Below are 7,163 nucleotides of genomic sequence, written 5' to 3' on the forward strand. Positions count from 1 at the left end.
GATTGCACAGGAACTATCACAAAGAATCAACAACTGGGATCTCATTTTATTGAAAAGCTTTTGCACAGCAAGAGAAACAACCAACAGAGTAAAGATACAACTCACAATGTGGGAAAATTTTTTTCAGCTATTTCTCAGACAAAGGACTAATATTTAGAATATATAAAGAACTCAAAAAATCAGACCCCCCCATATTTAAAGACCCAATCCAGAAATGGGCATCTGAAATGAATAGACACTTCTCAGATGAAGAAGTATAAACAGTAAATAAATATATGAAGGAATGTTCAACATCACTGGTCAGTTGAGAGATGCAAATTAAAATAACACTGAAATTCCATCTCACTCCAGATAGAATGGCTACCATCAAGAAACAACCAATAACAAAAGTTGGCAGGGAGGCAGGGAAATAGGAACTCTTTTCCACTGTTGGTAGATGTGTAGACTGGTGCAACCACTATGGAAATCAGTATGGGCAGTCCTCAAAAATCTAACACCAGAGGTTTCATTCAACCCAGCTATTCTCCTCTTGGTATCTTCCTGAAAGAATTAAAGCATTATACCACATATGCACACCCATGTTTATGGTGGCCCAGTTTGTAATAGCCAAATCTTATAAACATCCCAAGTGCCCATCAACTGACATATATGTTTAGCTTCAAACTTTCAGCACCTTAGTAGTGCAGGATTAAGCCCAAAGATCCTTGCCATCAAAGCCATTTGTGGCCTAGTCCCTGTCCACCTCTTCAGCCTCCACTTCAGCCTGCACACTGTTCTCCATGTCTGCTGAGCTACTTTCATGTGCCCAATGTGCCAAGTGATGTCATGCTCTTTCCTTCTTCAGAATATCCTTGTGGTTTTTTTTTTTCCTGTACCAGGAATCAAACTCATGACCTTGTGCTTGCCAGGCAGGCGCTGTGCCACTGAGCTAAACCCCCAGCCCCAGAATATCCTTGTGTAAGTTTACTAGGGTGTTCCTTCAAAAATACCCCAGACTGGGTAGCTTAGCAACAGAAATTAATTTTCCACTATTATGGAGATTAGGAGTCCAAGAACAAAGAGGTGACAGGGTTGATTTCTTCTAAGGCCTCTCTCCGTGTAGATGGCTGTCTTCTCAGTGTGTCTTCACATAGTTTTCAATCCTCATTTATAAGCACACTAATCATACTGGATCAAGGCCCACCATGATGATTTCATTTTAATTTAATTACTCCTTTAAAGATCCTATCTCCAAATACAATCATATTTGGAGGCCAGTGTATAACTTTTGGGGAACAACAATTTATCCCATAACACTTCTCCCTGTGACTCAAATGTATGTCATCCTTACACGCAAAATATGTTCATCCCACCCCAACAATACCAAAAATATTAACTCTTTTTAGCATCAACTCTAAATTCAAAAATCTCATCTAAATAATATCTAAATCAATTATTGGCTGAGGCTCCACATATGATTCTGTGGCAAAATTTCTCTTATACTGTGAACCTGTGAAATCAGAATACAAGTCATATGATGGGATGCACATAGGATAGATATTCACATTGCAACAGAAGGAAAGGGGAAAGGAAAATGGGGTGGCATATTAGGACACCTCAACATATGAATTTTTGTAGTTAACCTATAACAGCCTCCCTGTTGTGGTTTGGGGGATATTGCAAGGTGAACAATATAATACAGGACACATATTTTATAAGATTATAATAGTCACCCAAAGAATCATACAAAAAGGGAGCGCAGGAAATCTGTGCACACACTAGAGACCAAAGAATCTAGTCGAGGGCCTGGATCCCATGGAAATGCCCTGCATGAGCCCAGCTGAAGACTACAGCCCACAACAATGTGTCCCACAAATCCAGCTGGAGGCTTAGAGCCTACAACAATATCTCACGCAGGCCTGTTTCACAGATCTGCACTGGGAAGGCCTAAAGGTCAGTGATGGAATCTAGGAAGTCTGTGCCAGTGGGATGAAGGATCTGTGCTGGCAGGCTGAGGGATCTACACTGGAGCCAGGAAGTGACTCGCAAAGTAAGAACCAGAGCTCCCCTGAAAAGTACCACAGCATCCTCAGCAACAGTGAGGTCCCGAGCTCCTCCAGTGGTGAAGACAGCTGAGTTCCCATCAGGAAAGCCAATGCAGCAAGCTTCTCCAGGAGACTGGCAGTGCGTCATCTTCCCCTCTGGAACCAGGAAGCGATGTTCAAAGTGAGGACCAGAGCTCCCCTAAAATGAACTAAAGCTATTCTCAGTGACAACAAAGTCCTGAGCTATTTTGACAATGGGAACAGCGAAGTTTATCAGCAAAGCCAGCATGACAATCTCCTCCAAGAAAACTAACAGCTCCTTACAGCTTCTCTCAGCTTCCAACAGGCTCCCAACAGCTTCTACCAGCTCCCCACAGCCTCTTTCAGCTCCCAACAGCCTAGCTTCTTCTTCTCTAGTTATGTTTCTTATGCTGCTGCCAACAACCCTCAGGTAGGGCTCCCATACCCAACACCATGCTTACTCAGTTCAGCTGGGGGTTATAAGTTGGCCAGCAGCTGTCAATCCACTATGGTCCCTTTAGTGAATCTGGAAAATTCCAACGTAAGATGTCTAATTATTAGCATGCCTACTTGGGAGCATCTTGTTCCTTTGTGTCTCACTGTACCCTATCAATATTTACTTCTACCACACCTCCTATTACAGTTCATTTAATCTACTTGATCAATGGCTATCTTACCTGTCAGTCTATACATCATTACACAAGTGCACTTATAGAATACAGTGGTCCCCCTTTACCTGTTATAGATGTCTGAAAATGCAGACAATACTGAATTTTATAAATACTATGTTTTTTTTTCTTCAATCTAATGACTAAGATAGCTACTAAATGGCTAACAGGTGAGTAGCAGATACTGTGTGGATACTCTGGACTCATGCCAGCATAAGTTTTCATCATGCCACTCAGAATAACATGCAACTTAAAACTTACAGACTGTTTACTTCTGGAATTTTCAAACTAACATATTTGGTCTGTGGTGGACTGTAGGTAATTGAAACTGCAAAAAACAAAACCACAGATAAGGGATGACTATTGTGTGTTCTGTGAATGACTATTATATACACACAAGCTCCATGAAAGGGAGGGCTCTGTTTTTGTGTGTGTGTGGTATCGGGGATCGAACCTAGGACCTTCACACTGAATTACAGAGGCTGGCTCCCTCTTTTTTTAGAAAGGGTCTTGCCAAGTTGCCCAGGTGAGGCTGAAACTTGTGATCCTTCTGCCTCAGTCTCCTAGAGTGCTGGGCTTATAGACATGCACCATACCTGGTTTATATGTATCTATTGATTGTGATTGCTCTGCTGTTTTGTACACTTCTGAGTCTTCAGAGCCTAAAATAATGCCTTGTATGTAACAGCTATTCTATAGTTATTTATTGAATCTGAGTAAATACAAGTATTTACACACCAAATGTGTATGACACACACATCCTAGATTCTGAGTTTCTAGGAGTCTGAACACAAAATTTTATTTCCAAGTGAGCCCAAGGGGACAGCAATACTCTTCCTTCCCCCCAGTGGCCAGATACCAGCTGAGCAACCATCAGATGCCTCTGGGTCTCCCGGATGACTCACACAAGAGCTTTCTTTGGGAGGAGTGGGAGGAAATGATGGTTGACAAAAATAACCATAGGCACTTGAAGCAGCATCAGGCCTCTGTTGGTGGGAGAACAATGGGGTGAAAGTGAAGGTTTCTCTTAGGTAGGGCAAAGTAGCTACCCATCCTTCCAACACCATGGCTGTCATTGTTGATATGTTCAGAGAGTTAGATGAACTTAGAGAAATGAAATAAAATAGCTTTTGCTCTTAAATAGTTAACTGTTAGTGTGAGATGTGAACATTCTTTATAAACCGCAAAGGAAACACAGAGGGGTGCTTAGTAAACATCATTAAGGGAGCAATTCTGTGCATCTGTGCTTTTGCTCATACAAAATGCTTTGCTTTCCCATACTTTATCTCATTTGGTGACCAGATCAACCAGGACAGAGGTCAATTTTACAAAAGAAAAAAAGGTCAGAAAGAATCATCAACTTGCTTAGAGGATGATTCTCAAAATGTAGTACAAGGACTAGCAGCATCAGCATTGTTTGGAGTGGGTTAGATGTATAAATTCTGGGCTCTAATCAGATCTACTGAATCAGACTCTGGGGTGAGGCTCAGGAGGCTGTCCTACAAGACTCCAGGTGATCCAAATGCACACTCAACTTTGAGAACCTTGGCATCAGAATCACACAGGTGGCAAATTACGGACTCTGGCTGAGAACCTGAGGATGTCCTTAGGTGCTATCCTTCATTGAGTTATTTGCATGTTAATAACTGGCAATTTCTTGCAGAACAACCTATTGTAATTTTAATTTACATTTTACTTTTGCTCCTACTGCAACCCATGAATCCCTGCACAGTCCAGTTCTGGCTATATCTCCATAACTTAACTCCGCACTCTTTTCCCACACTGGCTTTCGCTTTGTTCCTTAGACATGTCATGCTTTTTTCTGACCAGGACATTAACGTGCCGTTTCCTCTATCTGGAGTGCCATCCCTCCTGCCTAGATTCTTTTCACTTTAAGTTTTTTTGAGAGAGGGTCTTGCTATGTGGGCCAGGCTGGCCTTAAACTAGCAGTGCTCCTCCTGCCTTAGCCTCTTGAGTGCTGGGATTACAGGTGTGTGCCACCAGGACCAGCTCCTCATTTTAAGTCTTAAAGCAAGCATTCTTTTCTTTACAGTTTCAGATATCCTCTTAATTCTGATGGATTCCTCTATTTCTTCTCATCATAGCATCAACATCTTCTGAAGTCACTTTGTTTTTTTTTTTTGGTTTTGGTTTTTCTCCGGTACCAGGAACCGAACTCACGACCTTGCGCTTGCCAGGCAGGCGCTTTGCCGCTGAGCTAAATCCCCAGCCCCCACTTTGTTTACTAGGAGCTAACTTGAGGGTGAAGTGTCTTTCTTATCCACTGAAGTGTTTCCAGAGCCTACCACAGAACTTGTTCTATAGGAGATGCTCAGAAAACATTCACTGAGTAACTGTGAACTCAAGGCACTTTGACAGAAGGAAAAGATGATTTCCTTCATTCTCAATTCCTGTAAGCATGGCCTATCTAGGTTCTACTTTGGGGAAAGGTATGGGGCAGGTAATTCTACTTCTGCACATTAGACTATCTTAGATATTTCATATCAGTGCAATCATGCAGTATTTTACTGGCTTGCTGTCCTGGGCTTACTGTCCTTAAAGTTAGTCTATGTTGTAGCATATGAAATGATTTCATTTTTATTTATTTTATTTTAAGGAGAGTAGTAAATGAGAAAGAAACAAAGAAATAGAACAGTAGCAGCATACCAGTATCATAAACATAAACAAATCAAAGCAAGAACATTCAAAGTGATAGAGTCTCAAGACAAAATAATACGAATCAACAGTGGTTGTCACATTACATATCACTATCCTCAACTACATTGCTCAGATTACCAAATGTAAGAATGAAAGATTGCTCAAACTGTTATAGGGAATAAGAAAATAATTCTTCGGTAAAACAGTAGAGATAATATAGAGTTTCAGTAGACGAGATGGTAGGAGTTCACCACTGTAATTCCATTGCATATTGTTATCTTCAAATCAGTTGCTCAGACCACCAGACACAAGCATGCACAATCAATCAGAACATCAAAAATTGTAATCATTAACTGTTTATTTCAATACTCTATCAGACATCAGCAGTACAGTTATTGCAATTCATATATATATATTTATATTTTGCGTTCCTTCTTTCCCTCATCCCAGTTGTTCCTTCCTTTGAGCAATTTCTTTGCCTTTCCTATCATCTATTGTACGTTTTGAGTTTTACCTAGTCTTTCAGGTTCCTACACCTAGGAGACAATATGATGTTTACCCATCTGGGTCCTATTTATTTCACTTATGAGGATGGTCTCTAGTTGCATCCATTTACCTACAATTCCCCTTCTGGGTATTTTCCCGGAAGAATTAAAGAAATCATACCATAGTGATATATGTGCACCCATGTTTATAGCAGCACAGTTTGTTATAGCTAAATCTTGGAAACAACCCAGATGCCCATCCACTGAGGAATGGATAAAAAAGGTGTGGTATTTTTATACAATGGAATATTACTCAGCTATTAAAAAAGATAATCATGATTTCCTTTTTAAAGGTTGATAATATTCCATTACATCCATATGCTACATTTTTCTGTGTGCATTCATCTGCCAATGGACACCTGGGTCACTTTCTCCTTTTGAATATTGTGAATAACACTGCAATGAACATGGTCTTGCAAATAGCTTTTCTATATCCTATTTCAGTTCTTTCAGGCAAATAGCCAGAACTGGGATTGCTAGATCACATCTACTTTTAATGTTTTGAGGAATTCCATATTGTTTCCCATAATAGCTATACAATTTTACAATCCTACCAATGATGCATAAGGATTCTGATTTTTTTAACACCCTTGAGAATAAGTGTTAATTCCCTTCTTTCTTTCTTTTGATGGTAGACATTCTAATGAGTTCAAAGTGATATCTCATTGTAGTTTTGATTTGCATTCTCTTATGATTAATGATTGTGAGCCTCTGTTTTCTTTTCTTTGGGTGGTGGGGACTGAGCCAGGGATTTATACATGCTAAGCAAGTTCTCTTCCACTGAACTATATCACTAGCTCTTAAAATTTTTATTTTAAAATTTGAGACAGGTCTTGCTAAGTTGCCAGGCTGACCTCAAACTAGTGATCCTCCTGCCTCAGCTTCCCCAGTAGCTGGGACTACATGTATCTACCACCATACCAAACCCTGAACTTTTCATGTGTTCATTTGCTGCTTGTATACCCTTGCTGGACAAAGGTCAATTCAAGTCCTTTGATAATTTCTAAAGTAAGTTGTTTGTTTTTGTGGCTATCTATTAAACTTCTATCTGGTTTTAGATTGCATCACTTACAGAGTACTACATATCATGTATTGTAGAAAGCTCTCACATATATGATTTCATTTTATCCTTACAACAACCTTGAAATACAGGTACAACCAGACTTTGCATTGCACAGGTGAAACGTCAAGGCCCGGACAAGCTAAATCTCTTGCCCAAGGTCCCATGGCTGGTAAGTGAGCGGGTT

Source organism: Chinchilla lanigera, unplaced genomic scaffold, assembly GCF_000276665.1.
Source record: "Chinchilla lanigera isolate Chin_1 unplaced genomic scaffold, ChiLan1.0 scaffold00066, whole genome shotgun sequence".
Classification (NCBI taxonomy): Eukaryota; Metazoa; Chordata; class Mammalia; order Rodentia; family Chinchillidae; genus Chinchilla; species Chinchilla lanigera.